This window comes from Tenrec ecaudatus, chromosome 8, assembly GCF_050624435.1.
Source record: "Tenrec ecaudatus isolate mTenEca1 chromosome 8, mTenEca1.hap1, whole genome shotgun sequence".
Taxonomy (NCBI): domain Eukaryota; kingdom Metazoa; phylum Chordata; class Mammalia; order Afrosoricida; family Tenrecidae; genus Tenrec; species Tenrec ecaudatus.
In genome coordinates, this window is record NC_134537.1 from 139135429 (window position 1) to 139154160 (window position 18732).

The following is an 18732-nucleotide window of genomic DNA, read 5'->3' on the forward strand; positions in this document are numbered from 1 at the left end:
CCATTGAGTGGATTCGGATGTATAGTGACCCAATACAGAGCTCCCGAGGCTATAACTCTTTATGAGAGCAGGAAAAAAATATGTTTCTCACACAGAGTAACTTGAGGCTTTGAGCCTTCAAACCTCGTGGTTAGTAACCCAACACTTACCCAACAATGCCACCAAAGTTCCTTTAAATCAAACCCAAACTCACTGCCATCAAGTCCATTGCAACTCACAGTGACCCTCTAGGACAGGGGGAACTGCTCCAGTGGGTTTCTAAAATTATATTTCTCCAGTCTCTCTCTCCTCTCTCTTTTAATTTAAATCATTTTATTGGGGGTTCTTACAGATATTATAACAATTCATAAATCAATTATATCAAGCAAACTTGTACATATATTGCCATCATCATTTTTAAAACAATATCTTGATAACTCTTCACCGGAGTAGAAAACCTCATCTTTCTCCCAAGATTGGCTGCTGGTTTGGAACTGCTGCCTCCTGAATCAGGCTATCCTGGAGACCTGGAAGGGATTTCTTATCCCCCTTGTAGTTTTAAAGCAAATGACCTCCCATACCCCTATACCCCCAGCCATCCCCTCTTCTACCTTCTAGCCACGAACCTCCCACCCCAAGTTAGTTAGTACTCAATACTCCCATGAAAAAATATGAAGTGGTAGAATTATAAAAATTATGATCTCTGAGCTTTGTGCAGTGGCAATATCGTAGCCAATGAGGTTTACCCGAGGTGCGATTATTGCTAATTGAAAAAAAAAAACTATGATCTCTGAAATGGATAATCTGCTCACCAGGGTGCCATCCTTTAAACAAAAAAAATAAATAAAGTCGTCTCCGACAAAATCTATTCTAAGGAGTAAACATATCATTAGAAGGTTATAGAGTTAAGCTGTGGAAGGCAACAGAGTGATGGAGAGCAATGGAATTTGTGGCCTAATTAGCAATACAATGCTGAGCATTGGGTAAAGGCTGTACCGAGTACAGTAAACTGAGTCACAAGACACTTCCTGACTTCTGACGCTGACCGAAATCCATTGAATATTAGGCGGTCAAGTCTGAGATCTAAATTACATTAAGCAAAGGAGTGCAGCCATTCAGTAGTTTATATACAACATGACTTTGTTCTGATCATTGTATTTGCAGTGTATTTAGAATTCATAGGAAAAAATTTTAAATGTATGATCTTTCAATATTATACAGGTTCATATGCTTGTCATTCTTTTACTGAGTAAACTTTCCTTGAGGACCAAGAACAAAGGCACAAAGAAGGTTGAGACATACCCAGGTTGTCAAGTTCTCCGTGGTTGTCTGGGCCCTAGTGGGTTTCTGAGATTGTAATTCTTTATTGGAGATATTTCTCCCAAGGAGCAGCTGGTGATTGGAAACTGCTGACCTTTTTACTGACCATTCTACTATGGAGTAGTAGAAATGAATTTAAATAAGTCAGCGTTTGGTGTGAAAATAGAGGCCAAGTCCATGGCTTGTAGTCATTAGTTGCCATCAAATTGAACATCCACTCATTGTGACTATTCCGAATTGAACTATGCTCGCCCCCACCCCAAAAAAAAAATGTATTGTAAATCCTAACCCTGATGCTTGTGATTATAAGCCTATTTGAGGATGGATTTTCTTTGTTATATTAATGAAGCAATCTTAGTGTATGGGTGTGTGTCTTAAATAAGTCTCTTTTCAGATATAGCAGATCAAGCAAGCCACTCACTAAGCACAGACCAAGGGAGATCGACTACACACCACAAGAGCCCATCATGGGTCCAAGAGTGGAAAAACATGGGCCTTCCCCGAGAACAAATAGACACAGAAAGTCTTCCTCCGGAGCTCTCAGCTAGCTGCCATCGGGTCAATTCTGAGACTGTCACTGCTTATGGGAGTAGAAAGCCCAGTCTGTCCTCCACAGAGCTGCTGGTGGTTTCAAACTGCTGCCGAGGATCGCAGCCCAACGCCTAGCCACTATACCAGCAGGACTCCTTTCTCCTGAAGCTATTGCCCTTAACTTGGACTTCTAGCCTCCTGAGCTAAGGAAAAATAAATTTCTGTTTGTTAAAGTCACCTACTTATGATGTTTCTGTCATGCCAGCCCAAAATAACTAAGACCATGACCTTATATATAACAGACCAAGACATTGCTGGTCCTATGCCATCGTCATGATCATTGGTATGTTGGAGTCTACTGTGATCCCCTTGGTGTCCGTGCATTTCTCTGAGGGTTTCTCTCAACATGGATTGCCCTCCATTTGGCCAAACATGATAGACTATAGCAATGGGTACCTCCTGATGATGCATCCGAAGCACGCTAGTCAAAGCCGGGGATCCAAAGTCATCAGCAGCTTTCCTCTGTGTTGGCTTGCCTGTCGTTCTGATACTTTAATGCCAGAAAGCTATTTAAACACCAACAACCCCCCGCCCCCCCGTCCTGTAGGTATGTTACAGTGGAATTTGCAGACTAAGGTGCAAAGTCTGATGATCTACTCCCCAAAATTAATCAGTGAAAATGCTATGAGCCGCAGACTGTCATCCAAAGCCCATGGTCCAGGCACTCTATTAAAGAGGAAGTCATTTGCGGAAGGTCAGAGGAGACTTCAAACCATACGTGGACTGGACTAGGTATGGAAGGTTTAGGAGTTTATCAGGAAAGCAAGAAGAAATGAAAGATAGAACTTACAGGTAGGTGTGAGTCAACATCACAAATCAGTCGGATCAACTAGCATATAGAATATACAGAGGGCACTTCTTCAGTTGGGAAGATGATGCTGTACAGTATAGGTAGCAATGCAGGGAGAGAGTCCATGGTCAGAGGTAGCCAAGAGAAAAAGGATAATGTCAAATGTCTGCATATGGTAAATGATAGAATAAAAGTAAATCGCCAAATCTAGGATGTTATCTATTGTGGTAGTTGCGTCATTTCATGTCAACTTGAAGATATAGGAAAGTGTAGGGTGGTAGTCAACCTGTCCATCAGGTCACACCTGATGGTGCCTCCTTGTGGGCATGGCCTTCTCATAAATAGGGTCCTGGGAACCTCCCCTTCTCTCTCTGCCTTCAGTTTCTGGCTGGCTGACTCTGGTTGCTGCTACAGTCCTATGATGTGTCCAGCGCCATTGCATCCATACACATTTGCACCCACCAGCCTGTGATCATTCTGCATTCTGTATCATTGCATGTGGCTGCCTGAGTTTGAAGAAGGACTTGTGGACTAGTACTGGACCTATGGACCTGAGTTGGACTGGGCTGGGATGTCTTCTTGATATAGAATCAGTGCTTGATATAAAGCTCTTTCTTACACATATATGAGTGTCACTGGATTGTTTCTCTAGTCAACTGGGCCTAGTTCATTTATACATAGATGACTGAGATGACAGGAGTATCTATAACCAAGCTAGGACATAGAGAGGAGCACTCGCTGCAGCTCGTGGGTTCTGTGTGGGACGAGTCGACTTCACATTTCCATAGGAACAACACTGAGGATGGTGCAGGACCAGGCAGTGTTACATCATTTTGTTGTGTGCAGGGTTCCCATGGGTCAGAACCAACTTGATGACATGTAACAGCAACAATGAGGATCATGTTAGTTAAGATAATATGCAGAGGAATATAATCTTTTTCCTAAACCACATCTTTCTGAATTCAACCCCTTATATGTAATTGACTACCCTCTCTGATAGGTCACTTTGAGTCACAATTGACTCACTGGCAGGTAGCTGTCTCTACTAAACCTGATGTCCTTTTCCGGTGACTGGTCTCTCAGGATAACAAGTCCAAAGTACTTGAAGTCCCACCATCCTAACTTCTAAGGGACATCCTGACTGTACTTTTCCCAGGGCATATTTGTTTGTTCTTTCGGAAGTCCGTGCCACTTTCAATATTTTTGGCCTGCACTATAATTGAAATGCATTGATTTTCTTCCTTATTCCATGGCCAACTTCCACGTGCTTATGAAGCAATGGAAAATACCATGGCTTGGGTCAGGTCCACCTTAATCCTCAAAGTAACATCGTAGCTTTTCAACACTTTAAAGAGGTATCCTGCAGAAGATTTCCCCAACACAAAGCATAATTTGATCTCGTGACTGCTAGCTCCTTCCTTGAGCATTGATTGTGGATCTAAGCAAGATGAAACCCTTTACAACTTCAACCTGTTTTCCATTTATCATGAAATCACCTGTTAGTCTAGTTGTGATGATTTGGGTTTTCTTTTTTTCTTTTTATAAATCATTTTATTAGGGGCTCATACAACTCTTATCACAATCCATACATACATAAAGCACATTTGTCCATTCATTGCCCTCATCATTCTCAAAACATTTGCTCTCCACTTAAGCCCCTGGCATCAGCTTCTCATTTTTCCCACTTCCTTCCTGCTCACCACTCATGAACCCTTGATAATTTATAAATTATTATTTTGTCATATTTTTCCCTGTCCCACGTCTCCCTTCACCGATTTTTCTGTTGTCTGTCCCCCAGGGAGGAGATTACATGTAGATCCTTGTAATCGGTTCCTCCTTTCCAACCCACTTCCCTCCACCCTCCCGGTACCACCATGCTCACCACTTTTCCTGAAGGGAAATCAGCCTGGATTCCCTGTGTTCCCAGTTCCTATCTATACCAGTGTACATTTTCTGGTCCAGCCAGATTTATAACGTAGGATTGGGATCATGATAGTGGGTGTGGAGGAAGCATTTAGGAACTAGAAGAAAGTTGTATGTTTCATTGTTGCTACATCAAACCCTAACTGGCTCATCTCCTCCCCGGGATCCTTTTGTAAGGGCACTTCCAGTGGCCTACAAATGGGCTTTGGGTCTCCACTCAGCACTCCTCACCTTATTCACAATGATATGATTTTTTGTTGATTATTCCTGATACCTGATCCCTTCAACAGCCCGTGATCACACAGGCTGGTGTGCTTCTTCCCTATGGGCTTTGCTGCTTCTGAGTTAGATGGCCGCTTGTTTACCTTCAAGCCTTTAAGAACCCACACGCTATATCTTTTGATAGCCGGGCACCATCAGCTTTCTTCACCACATTTGCTTATGCACCCACTTTGTGATTGCATCAGGAAGGTGAGCATCATAGAATGCCAGTTTAATAGAAAGAAGTATTCTTGCATTGAGGGAGTACTTGAGTGGAATTAGACTTTCTTTACATTAAATTGTAACCCTGCTGAAGGCTACAGTCTTTAATCTTCATCAGCAAGTGCTTCAAGACCTCTTCACTTTCAGCAAGCAAGGTTGTGTCATCTACATACCAAAGGTTGTTAATTAGCCTTCCACCAAACCTGATGCTACATTCTTCTTCATATAATCCAGCTTCTCTGATTATTTGGTTAGCATACAGATTGAGTTAAATATGGCAAGAGGACACAACCCTGATACATACCTTCTTTGACTTTAAACCATGAAGTTTTGCCTTGCTGTGTTGATACAACTGCCTCTTGATCCACAGGCTCTGCATGAGCACAATAAAGTATTCTGGAATTCCCATTCTTCTTAAGCCTACCCATAGCTTGTTATGATCATACAGTTGAACACCTTGGCGTAGTCAATAAAACACAAGTAAACATCTTTCTGATATTTTCTGCTCTTAGCCAAAATCCATTGGACATCAGCAATGGTATCCTTTGTTTCACATCCTCTTCTAAATCTGGCCTGGATTTCTGGAAGCTCCTTGTCATCTGTCTGCAACTGTTGTTAAATGATCATCAGCAAAATTTTACTTGCATGCGATAGTAATTACACTGTTCGTTCTGTTTGGTCACCTTTTTTTTTTGAGTGGGTACAAATATAGATCTCTTCCAGTAGACCAGGTAGGGGGCTTCCAAATTTCTTGGCATAGACAAATGAGCACTTCAGGTGGTTCATCAGCTTGTTGAAATATGTCAGTTGGTATCTATCCATTCCTGGAGCCTCGCTTTTGGTTAATGCCTTCAGTACAACTTGGACCTCTTCCTTTACTACCATTGGTTCTTGATCATAAGCTGTCTCTCGAAATGATTGAATGCTGAAGAGTTCTTTTTGGTACAGTGACTATGTGTATTTTTCCATCTTTTTAACACATCCTGCATCATTCAATATTTTGCCTATAGAATCTTTCAATATTTCAACCCAAGCCTTGAACTTTTGTTTGTTTCTTGCAATTTAAGATATGCTTCCATTTTGGTTTCCTTATTCTAGGTCTTTTCCCATTTCATTATAGTAGTCCACTGTCTTTTCTAGCCACCCTTTGCAATTCTCCATTCAGCTCTTGTATTTCTTCATTTCTTCTATTTTCCTTAGCTACCCTATGGTTAAAAGCACATTCCTGAGCCTCTTCTGACAACTACTTTGGTCTTTTCTTTCTTTCTTTCCTATCTTATGGATGACCTTTTGATGTCTTCACGGAGGATGTTCTTGAAGACCTCCTGCAGCCCCTCGGGTCTTCAGTTTCCTTTGTGCTTTCCCTAAAATCTCAACGTGTGCTGACTGGGCTCACTCTCATCTCTCTTCTGAGCTGGGAGACACATCATTGTTGGTCTCTTGAGCACGACTCAGGAACTTACCCAGGTCAAGATCCACACATGATAGTGTGTGGAAAGAGGGGATGAACTCTCTTCAGCAGTCCACAGCCCTCTCGTCATTGAAAGCTTTCTGTTCCTTAATCTTCCACAACAGGAATGCTTCTTTGTTCTTCTGTTTGGATGGTCCTGCTCATTGTTTTCGCCGGGTTTTCTCTCCATGGCTTTCTCCCTTCTGGTCTCTCTGAGAGGTCTCATTCCCTCTGATGACTGTCAGGGCCAAGGGCACCTGTTCTGATCGGTCAGGATCTAGAGTCTACCATTGTCCACGTTAAAAATACAAAACAACTGTTGCAATTGAGTCAACATTCCAATTCATGGAGATCCCATGCCTTCTGGAACTGTACTCTCTACAAAATCATTGCCTGTTATCTTTATGGAGGCAGATCACCATTGTGTGTGTGTGTGTGTGTGTGTGTGTGTGTGTGTGTCGGGGCACTGCTGGGCAGGTTCAAACTGCCAAGCTTTTGTTTGGGAGCTGAGAACCAATTGTTTGCTCCCTATGACCTCTTTTGTTCATAGTCCTGGAAGAAGGACACCCACATGCTCTCAGAAGTAAAGATGGCAAATTGAGTCAATACTCACTCAACTCCCTGTGGGGTTCTGAAACTGTAACTGATTACGGGAGTAGAAAGCCCAGTCTGTCTCCCGTTTTGAACTGCCAAAGAAAGGCTCCATCACTACACCACACACAAGGCTAAGCAATAATGCCAACAGACATCTTATGCTGGTATTTTCCTCTCTCTAGCCCTCCCCTAAGCAGTTCTGTGCCTTTTTGGATCAGTTTTGCCTCTCTCGAGGGACTTAAATTATGTTCTTTTTAAATGTTCTTCGAGTGGGGGGATGGGGATGGTGGTGGGAATTCTTAAAGGGAAGATGAGGGCTGCAGTGGCTAGGTTAGGCTAAGTTAGGATGGCGAGGCTTCCTTTAAAGCACTTTGGACATGTTACCATGAGAGACTCATCACTGGCAAAGGACATCATGCTTAGTAAAGCCAACTGACTGACTGCGAGTCAATTCTGACTTAAAGTAGCTCTCTAGGGCAGGGTAGAATGTTTCTGTGGGTTTCTAAGACTGTAACTGTTTATGGAAGGAGAAAGCCTCATCTTTCTCCCTCTGAGTGACTCACGGTTGCAGTTTTGAACGGCTGGCCTCGCAGTTAGCAGCCCAAAGTGTAACCGCCAGAGCACCAGGGGGAAAAGGGAAAGACTCTGGACAAGCTCAGTTGACACAGTGGCTGCACGATGGCTCAGATGTAAGAACAACTGTGAAGAAGGCCCAGGGCCCAGGGCCCAGGGGCGTTTCATACTGTTTTAGGTAGGGTCGCTATGAGAACGGACAGGATGGCTCCTAACACCACCAGCACCCCCTAAGTAAACATCTTTTCACCCAAAGTGACTAGATGTGATGCCTTCAACCATGCTGAAGAGGGACTGGGGTGGGGAAAGGTTGAAATATGGGGAACACGTATTCAGGAATCACCTGCCTGCTCATCTTTCTCCTGCCTAGACAGAAACCAGACAGCCATCCCACTCACTTTCCTTGGGTCAATGAAAAGCTCTGAGTTCTTGAGTTTATTAATATCAAGTCTGTACAATTTTTCTCTGTAATCTTTGCTCATTTTTGCCTTCTTTGTAAAAGAGGTCCCCACATCGACCTCAAGTGTTTATAATACAGTATGAAAACGTTTTGCAGGCCTTGTGACAATTTAAAAAAGGAAGAGAGTCTGAACATAAAAGCAGAATTTCCCAAGAAAGAGGAGACATTTTTTTATACTGAATTGCAATTATTGAGAGTGAGCACGTAGTTAATTGTCTATTTTTTTAAAAAAAGGACGGAGTGAAACTGCACGTTCTAGTGCACGCATTGAATACTTGGAAGGAAAAGTGACTGAGAGGTCTTAGAACTAAAATGTCCTGCTATTCCAGATGTCAGAAAACTAACTTTAAAATGTGGGTTCTAATGTCACATTCTTACGGAACTATCGGGCTTTGACGTTTGTAAACCGGAGCCTTCTGCAAAATAGCCCTCTGCACGGGCGACGCGCTCCTGGACCTCCGCTTCCTTTCTGCTTCTGACCTTCCGTGTGTGTCTAGATCAGTGAGTGTGGCTACATCAACCTTGGGCAACCTGAAGCAGCAGCGCGCTGCAATCTGGCACTACTGGGAGCATGCTCAGTGAGACCCTGACCCACTTCTATGGGTCCGAGCGCGGGTAAGAGGCCCCAGGCACAATTTTGGTTCGTTTGCCAGGGACGGCGAGAAGGAAAGAAATTAGGCGCTGTTTAGTGCTTCCCATCTCCTCGTCATCAATTCTTGACCCTTCGGCGGAACCTGCCCCAGTCTGGCTGCAGGAGCTACCAGGAATGTCAGTTTGTAAGATCCACTTTTCCGGGTTTTCCGAGCAACCGAAATGAAAGAGGGAGGTACCGGACAGGGCCGGGGATGGGCGGGGCTAAGGAGGCGGCAACGGAGGATGGGGCGGGGAGAGTAAGGCGTGGTCAGGAGGCAGAGTGGGGCGCAGGGGCGGGATCTGAAGGCAGGTGGGTGGGGCGTAGGGGGGCGGATGCAGAAGAGTGGGAGGAGTCATTAGGGGCACAGAAATTTACCTGCTCTCCCTGTCTTAAAAAGGCTGCTTTCATTGGAGAACGTGTTTCCAAGCTTCTGCAGGTGCTCTTAAAATAATTGTAGAACGATCTCTTTTCCTTATTAAAAGAGCAACATATGGTTCATTAGAGAGAATTCAGCGTGCCCCTGCCGCCGCCGCCGCCGCCGTCGTTGGACCCTACAATTCAGAAACAACGAGAGAAGGTTCTTCTGTGTTCTCTTCCAGTCTCTTCTGATTGTACCTTGACGTTCAAATGCCTTGGAGATTTAACAGCGCAGTGCCTGGGAAGACCTGAGGAGCTTCTGTTTGCAAGGTGTTTTGACAGGAGAACTCGGCAGGCTTGTGGTCGGAAGGTTGGTGACTTAGCAATGTTCTTATGGGTGCCCTCGATGAGCCACGCGGAAAAGTTGCGGCGGGAGGCCTGTCCACTGAAAATCAGCGGGAGTGCGTCTGCACCGGGCGCCACGCCCCACGGGACGGTGGACACCTGGGCGGCTCCCTGCACCTGGGCGGCTGGCCTGCGTGGGGGATTCGCCGCTCCAGCCCCGCCACGCCCCTGCAGTCGGTCCCGGCGTTCCCACTGGTTCACCCCGCGTCTCCCGCTCCGCCCCGCCCGCAGCTGCGGGGAAAACCCGGCGGTCACTCCAGGCGGGGCTCCGCGCCTCTGCGCCGCCGGGCGGTGCGCACTGGGCATGCTCGGCACCGGCCGGCTCCGACACCAGTAGGTGGGAAGGGCTGAGCTCCCGGCCGCCGGCGGCGCAGCCTGCACCGCTGCCAGTGCCCGCGGAGGCTGCTCGCCCGCAGTAGGTGCTGTTGGGCGCGGGGCGCCCAGCAACGCGGCGGCAGTTCCTGGCTGGCCATGGCTAGGGGTGCACGGCAGCCACCTGAGCGGCGCGTCGGCGTCAGGTTAGCGGGGGCGCGGCGGTGGGAGCTCTGCACGGAGCCGGGGGCCGAGCCGCGGGCCGGGCGGCGAGCTCCAGCCTGGCAACTTTGGGGCGTTGGGCTGTCAGGGGAAGCTGCGCGCTGGGAGACGCCCGAGGTCCCCGCAGCGGTTCCTGGGGGTCGCGGGGCGGGAGCGGGGTTGCTGGCGTGGGAACGGCGGCGGCCGGGGCTCGTGTCTTCCCCTTTGGAGCGCGGAGAACGTGGCGTCCCCAGCGCACTGCGGGGGAATCTTCCAGGTCTCGGGCGCCAGCCGCTCCCCCCGCCCCCACCCCTCTGTTGGGCTGAGGGCCTTCTCTGAAAGCCACACAGCTCGCATTTCAGTGCCTCAGTTTCCCCTGGGCAAGGGGCGAGTGTACTGGCCTGGGTCCCTGAGACCATTTGGCGTCCTGATGCCGCAGCAGAGCAGGGGACTGGCGGTGTTGCGCTGGCGCCTCCAACTCGGGCTTTCGGAGTTGGTCGCATTTTACACTATAGCAAGTTGATGTGGAATTGCCTTCTGGCTCAGAGTGGGAAAACATGCTTCATTGGCTTAAAAAACACGAAGTCATTACAGAGACGGTCTATTTTAAGCCTGGGCATTACCTTGCCCTCCCCCCCCCATTTAAAAAAAATCCTTGCGCTTGCAAGTTATAAGACTTAAAAAAGCAAGGTGGCAAAAGCCAAAAAATGTTTGCAAGATCATTATCTATCCACAGTAGAAAATAATCTATTGAGGTTGACTTGCTTTTGTTTCTAGGGGTAGTTGCAACAGAAAAGTTTGGCTACTGTAGCAGTCCTTATTTTGTGTCATCTGTTATATAGAAAACGTGAAAGTCTAGCATTGTAGACGTATAATGGTTTGGGGTTTTTTGGGGGGTAAAGCTTTCTCACTTTTGTTTCTATATGAAACACATTTTTTTTTCACTTGCTACTGTGAGTAGGAGAAAGAGGAGCCTGCCTGCTCCCACGGAAATTTACGGTCATAAATAAATAAGCCAAGGGATTTTTTGCTTTTTAAGTTACAGTCATAGAAACCCTACGGAGCAGTTCTTCTCTGCCTTCTAGGGCTGCTGTGAGTCAGAATCAACCCAATGGCAGTGGGAAATATCCTGAACATTGTAACATTGCTCAAGAGGAAATGCAAAATGGAAGATTAATTTTTCAGAAGCAAGTATGTTAGAACAATGCCATTCTCCTGGCATTTTAAAGAGAAAATTCAGGTTGTCGGTCACACTACGGGGTTCAGTATGGATTTTTCCGAAAACACTGAGCACGACTACCACTGTCCGAGTTATTGGATCCAATAGGGGTGAGAAAAACAATCCTTGTTGTAGTGGGAACATGTTCTTTCTCTTCTAAAACCAAACTCATTGTCATGAGTCAGTGCTGACTCATAGTGACCCCCTGTAGGTTTCCAAGACTGTAACTGTTTACTGGAATAGAAAGCCCAGTCTTTCTCTCAAGGGGCAGCTGGTGGTTTCAAACTGCTAACCATGAGGATTGTAGCCCATCTGGTAACCACTACACTATCACGGCTCCCTTAGGGGAGCTAACTTATTTTGCCTATCACCCTAAGTGCTGGGTTCTGTTTTATTAAGTTAGAATACTATTTATTATATGTTGCTTATTGCAAAACTACTTGTTTGCATTCCTAATACACCCAAGTAAGTGTATTGGATTGTGAATAACCTTTCATGTTTGTTCAGCCTGATCACACCAGCTGCAGTTTCATGTACCTGGGTGGTTTCCCCAAGTGGGTTCTATACTGTGCTTATGGATAACCATGATTTAATAACAGTAAAGACACTTGGAATGTCCAGACACCAGCAACGCGATTCCTTTGAACATCTGCCGTAAAGAACAGCGTGTGGGTACCACTTACCCTGGCTCTTATGCAGATTGTACTCCCAAGTGGAAGTCCATCCTGCCCCTTTCCAGTTTTGCATTCTCAGAGACATAGAAGCAGCAGCTAGAGCGCTGTTTCCTTTTTTGTGCATGTAAGGTTTAACATAGACCAATCAGCTCCCTTCTGGAGCTAACTAAACAGCCTAACATATTTCCTGAGTGTTAAGAAAAGACAATGAAATTTAACAAAAGACACATTTATGCATTGCTCTTGACTTGAACTTTACATTCTTCTAACCTAAATCCAGCAAATCCAATAGACATTAGGTTTCAGAGGGGTTTTCTTACTGTCAATAAAGGGGAAAAATAGCAAAGGGGATTTTGTATTCAATTTAGAAAATGGGCAATAACTTCTTGTCCTTCATATTTTCTGTTGGGTTCCAGTAGTTTAACCAGTAAGTACATAATTTTAGTCTTATTTTTATGTCTGTAGATTTATATGTTTTATAAGTCATAGCTAATTTTGAAATTCATAGCCAACTATTACCTTTAAAAATAGATCTTCCCCCATTCACGTGATCTTAATGTATTCATCTCCTCTCTTGGCTTACAGTGCAAATGTTTGAGACTATTTAAACATTGATTAATCTGAGCTTATAAAGTATTTGCTTATTTATCAGAATGCATGAACTCAGATACCAAAACACCAAGTACCGTATATACTAGTGTATAAGCCGAGTTTTTCCATTTACATTTTTAATGTAGTTTTTGTGGTAAAATTAGGTGCTGATGTTTGGGTTGGCTTTTACTCAAGTACATACAATAAGTGTGATGAAGTTGCTTTTAACTTCCAACAAAGCTCAGTCGTATTTGAAAGACACATGCTTCTTTTTTTGAATTCATGCATCATGTAGATGATACTCCCTTCCCCAACGTGGTCAGTTGCTTGGGGTGTGGCATGCCCTTTATTTGCCAGGCTTGGGTTGACACTTAAAGCTTTGACATTTTGGGATCCTTGATGAATGGAATATATTGTACTGCCAACACTTGATTTTAAAGCTGTTGTAACACCTCCCTATTAAGGTTTAAGGACTGGGAAGTTTGATTGAGTATGTGATAATAACCAGACAAGGGCTGTCTGAAAGTTTATAAGTTATATTCAAAGCAGAAGTCCTGTCAATGGATAGGTCTTGCCTCCACTGGGAGGCCTCATTAAAATATCGCATTCATTTTTTGCTTCCACCAACTTTTATGGTTAGGCCTCTAGGGCTGAGAAAATGAGTAAGACTCAGTGACTCACAGCCTAATCAGAGACATGCTTGAGGGCAGATTACAGTGCTATAGCAGAAGATAGATGCTGCCGAGTTACGTATACCTGCAGGGCTGAGGAGATGGACAGGAAGGAGCCCCGTCCAACTGGAGGTAGAAGAGGTAACATTCCCATGGGTTTTAATGGATGCCTGAGGAATCTTCTAGGCAAAGAAGTGACTATTCCAGGTAAAAGGAACTGCATCTTTGTGGTAGGCAGAATCATGGCAACCCTCCCCCAAAATGGCCATTTCCTAATCCCTGAAAACTGAATATGTCCCCATATATGGTGAAAGAGACTTTGCAGACGTGATGAGATTAAAGACCACGTGGTGGGGAGATTCTCCAGGATTACGCAGACGCATCCAGTGCAATCACAAAGGCCATCTGAAAGAATGGTAGAAGTGAACGTGTCCAGGTGATGCGAGGTGAGAACGTTTCTCTCTGCCTGCTGTATTGCTGGCTTTGAACATGGAAGGAAGGGGCCCACCAGCCAAACATTCCAGGCTGCCATCTAGAAGCTGGAGAAGGCCAGGAACCTGATTCTCCTCTAAAGCTTCCAGAAGAAATGCGGCCTTGCTGATGTTGTTTTAGCTTATCAGCCCCACACCGGACTTCTGTGGAACTGTAAATGTGTGTTGTTTCAAGCCACGGTGTTTGTGGTAATTTGTGACAGTGGCAATATAAAGTGAATGCAGCCACATGTAAATGTAGAATCCGGTGTTGATAAGAGCAGTAGGGAGGGGAAGGCCAGGAAGGATGACTAGATGTCAGGCCACGGGACGCTGAGTGCACAATGGTGAAGGTCGGTGGCTTGAACCCCCAGCTACTCCATGGGTCCGTGACTTGGCCTGCCGCTCTGCAGCCTGGGAAATTCGTGGTCCCACATGGTGGCTAGGGGTCAGAATCCTCTTTAGGACACAGGGCAGTAGCTTGTTGTGCCCGAGTTTGTATTGAATCCCATGACAGATAGACGATGGGAAAACAGTTGAGCATTGTTAAGCAGAACATGCCAAGAATAGGTCACGGCTAGGTTTATCTTTCTCTAAAGCAAGGTGCAATCAAACCCCAAATTTCATAGAGCAGTTTGATAAGAGCTGTCTAACCAGTGAGTAACCGTAGTCTGTAAACCTCGGTTGTTGTAGGTTGACATTCAATGCTCCACACTGGTCGGATCGGGCGTGATGGTGGTGGTGGTGGTGGTGGTGTGGTGTGTTTTAAGAAAATCTTTCCTTGGAATTAGAGCGGTCCTGCCAGGCCATAGACGAGCATGGGTAGTCGAGCAGAGGTGCAGAGCCACAGTCTGATTGCGTTTGTATCTGCTGGTTCACCGCCCCTTGCTCTGCTGTCTACATACTAGGCAGACATGAGAAGGGGGCTGTGACTCCTCAGGTGTTTATGGAGCGGGCTGAGATCCCACCTGGACTCACTCCGACCAGCTGGTAACGGGTGCTTGCAGTGCCTGTGGACTTGGACTGGCTCAGCTGGGAAAGTGCCACATTCCACTGGCACTGTGTGCTCCAGGCTCCCTATTTGGTGAGATGGGAACCACAGTGACATCCGATGGCCTGACTTCCACTTCCCACTGGAGGAAATGCCGTCATGCTTTACAGACATTTTAAAGTAGCTTATTCACATGCAGGACCCTGACGTCTGTCCCATGGGGACGTTAATGGAGCCGATTGCTCCGTGTGTTCCCAAAAGCCAGACTGCAGAAACGTTCTGCCTTAAGGTTAAGAGAGTGGCACCGTCCTGAACAGGAACTGCCCACAAGAACAATGTCGAGGACAGCAATAAATAAACTGTTCAGACAGTAAGGCGGAGAAAGCCCCAAACAAAACCCCTGCCACCCCAGCTCTTCCACCTCCTCAAACCCCTACTTAGGGTTCTCGAGACTGTCAATCTTTATGGGAGCAGACAGCCCCATCTTTCTCCTGAAGAGCAGCCGAGTAGGTTTGAATTGTGGACCTTGTGGTTAGCAGTTCAATGTTGACCCCACAGTGCTTCCGAGCCCTGGGCCGGCAAATTAGACATTCTAAGTTCTGGAACTAATAACAGGGTGACCCTTTGGCTGGCAGGTAAAGGATATTCTATTTCACATTTTAGGAACCTAACAAAACGTACTAGGACTCAACATAAATGAATTAAATTAAATAAGCAAAGAAAAAAATAACAGTGTGACCTGCGATTTACCTTAATAATTTAGACACACCCCTATTTTAGACCATATCATTTTGCTTCCTTACTATATTTTCATGAGATTTTTATCAAAACTTCCTTATATGTGATGCAGTCGCCAGAGCTCACTGTAAAAGATTAGCTTAGTGTAAACCGTTCCCTCTTTTAAAAATCCTTTCTGCCTGCGCCCCGGGATCCTGTGCCTTGGCTTCTCCCGAGGCTCTCTGGGCTGCCCTTAGTTTCTTTGAGAGCCTGTTTCTCATGCCCCTTGCTTCTGGCCTTGGCATTCTCAAATTGCGGCCCACGGAGTCGTGTCCCACACATGAGTGTCTCCATGTCAGTGTCTTTAAACCAACCTCTTTCATGTCCAGATTCCACCCACTCATTTCTTTCATCAGCTCAGTCAACAAATACAGATGCCCTGAGCTTTTATAATCGAATAGCGTTATAAACTTGTGGACACAATTACAATGAACATATGGAAGTATGGGTACAGATACGTGAGAGGGAGAAAATACATAGGTGTCTGGGGTTCCTGGGAAATCCCAGGGGGGAGTCTTGGAGGAGACACCATGAACCAAGACATGAAAGCTAAGAACAGCTTTGCCAGATGCGTACGCGAGGAAAGCCAGTGCAGGCAGAGGACCGGCAATGCTGCAGGGAGGCTTCGCTCAGGAAAGGATGTGAAGAGTGTGAGACAAAGACTATGGGGCCACAGGGCTCCAGAAATATGGCCACGTGTGTCCTGCTAAGGACCTCGTTTCAAGTCATTCGCAAAAGGCAAACATGGACTGAGTTTCGAATCGAGCTGGAGTCCGCCGACTTTAACAGCAGCATGGTAGGTGGGTTAGCGATAGACCAGCTCAGTCAGTTTATTGTGCCAACCTGGCCGATAAACACATGTGGGATTAATTGAGGGATAAGTGGCTCAGCGAGCCTCGCCTTTCTAGTTCTCTTGCTTTGTGATGGCCGCACCAGGGTGCAGCTGCCTTAGCAGTTCCCTGCTTCAGCTGGCAAGGCTCACATCCTGAAAGCCATCCCCAAGGAGAAGCCACAAGGACCTACCCCGATGCAGCCCTGGGTGCTGGAGCAGCCATGTGGAGGCCCCTGCCAGCGCTGAGATGCTTACACGCTCACTGACTCGGCTTTCCTCCTGCAGTCGGCATCATTGTGTCTGTTTTGTGAGATGGAGGAGGACTTTGTGGACTGGTGTCAGACATCTGGGTTAATGTTGGACTTGTGGGCTTCGGCAACATTGGGTTAATTAATCTTTACATAAAACTCTCTCTTACACATGAGTTGCTGTGGATTTGTTTCTCTAAAGTACCCAGACTAATACACCAGTGAAGAGGCAGATATCCACGAGTAAGCAGGCTCGTAGAGGCAGAGAGACTGGGATTGGGTTGCAGAATATTTAAGCATGAGTCCCTGGGCGGTACAGACAGCACTTGACTCCTAGCTGAAAGGTTAGCAGGAGGAGCCCACTGAGAGGCCAGACTTGGCAGATGCTCGCAGAACACCACGGCCTTGAAAACCCTTGGAGCAGGCTCGCCTGCGCCCCTGGGGTCCCCATGAGTTGGATCACTCAGTGGCACCAGCAGTGACAATATCACCAGGACAGGTTCCCGAGTGGCACGGATGATCTGTTCTTGCCACATCGTGGTGCCCCGGTCCAGTTTCCCTCAAGGTCACAGCCAAGGAATGCACTCGGCACAGTTCCGTTTTGTGATGCCCAGGGATTGAGGCAGTGTCAGTGGGGTTGGATGTTTGAGGGCTGTTTGGTTGGTCATCCCAGACTCCACGATGAACTAAATCTTGGCAGGGAAGGAAAGATAGTGTTTTAGAAAATTCTTCATGTAATTGGATTATCTATGTCAAGTCATCTGGAGGGATTGGGGGTGTACAGCAGGTTGCAGTAGCTTTCCTGCCAGGGACAAGATATGTGTGGAACTGGAAGGAACTTGAAGTAGGGGAGCACAAAAGCCCCCCCAAAAAGACATTGGGGGAAAAATTGAAATTTTGTCATTGCAGGGCACAGGAAAGGCATTAGAAGAAAGAATTCACTCCCCAGTGGTCCTCCACTTCTTGTGAGTAGAGGCAGCTGGGGCTTGCTCATGAGACTGAGAGGAAATTGGTGTGTGGGGAGACGTTCCTCATTCTGGATTTAGAAGGTAAGTGATTGGAGAGCAATTGACTTTTTGTCATCCGAGTGGGAAAGATGCAGATTTCAGCCTAACCCAGCCCTTCCGTGGAGGAGTTGAACGGCCAGTGGCCTGAGAGAGTGGAAAGGTTTGTTCCTCAAGGCGATAGAGGAGTTGGGGTCACACATTGATCTTGGGTCAGTGATTGATAAAAACAGACAGACAGACGCACTGCCATCGAGTCACTACTGACTCCTAGTGACCCTCTAGGGCAGGGTAGAACTGCCCTGCGAGTTTCTGAGACGGTCGCTGTTTACAGAAGTAGAACGCCCATCTTCCGCCCACCGAGCACTACGTAGTGGTTTCCAGCTGCCCACTCTGGATTCCTGCCCAACCCATAGCCACTCCACCACCGGGCTCCCCGCCGTGATGGACTGCGAACCCATGTGGGGTTTCTAAGACGGTAAACCTTCGCAGGGGCAGACAGCCTCGTCTTTCTTCCCATGGTGTTTTGCCCCACTGTCCTTGTGGTTAGCCTAACCCTGGGCTCACAGTGCAGCCAGTTCAGCGTGCCGAGCATTATCCAGCCCACCCACTCCACACAGGGCTACATGGAATCATTTTCATCTGTCCATTGAAGCCGGCAGTACATCTTCTAGACAAGATGGGACATGCCTGGACCCACGTCCCCTCTTGAAACAAGTGAAGGGGCTGTAATATTTGTGGCAGTGGGGACCTTCCTGTGGAGACTAGCCAGCTCTTCTCTTCCGCAGGAGCCAGCTTGTCCTGTAAAGAAGTAGGTAGCCATATAGTGACCGTGGTTTCAGAAAACTGTAAAGCTCCATCCCCCTGCTCCTGGACAGCAGACATGATCGGAGTGAGGATTATACAAGGGGTTGGCTTCACCCAGGACTTCCTTAGGGCTCTTTGCACCCCAGGAGATCCTAGACCTGTTGGGGACTGGAGCTTCTAATAATCACGGGATTTCCTTGCTATTCAACTGCAATTCGTGATCTCATTCGATACATATATGTTTAGCTCCCCAACCCTAAGAGCTAATCTCCATTGCCCTGCCTGCCAGGCCTGTGCTTCCGCTTTGCCCCTCCCCTTCTGCCGCTCTCGTTGGCAGTGCCGTGGTGGAGGGAAGGTGGTCTGGTTTTCTCTTGCA

The 18732-nt window shown here is 46.6% G+C and overlaps 1 protein-coding gene and 1 pseudogene across 1 annotated transcript in view; both read left to right on the plus strand.

Annotated features, from left to right (window-relative positions):
• Positions 1–685: 685 nt before the first annotated feature.
• On the plus strand, positions 686–797 carry LOC142455670 (U4 spliceosomal RNA; annotated as a pseudogene).
• A 9132-nt stretch (positions 798–9929) lies between these two features.
• MFAP3L (microfibril associated protein 3 like) overlaps positions 9930–18732 on the plus strand; it is a 51077-nt gene continuing 42274 nt past the window's right edge. The window contains exons 1-2 of the mRNA XM_075556878.1: positions 9930–10077; positions 17455–17594. The gene's annotated coding sequence lies outside the window, so the exon portion shown is untranslated. The remainder of the gene's footprint in view (positions 10078–17454; positions 17595–18732) is intronic.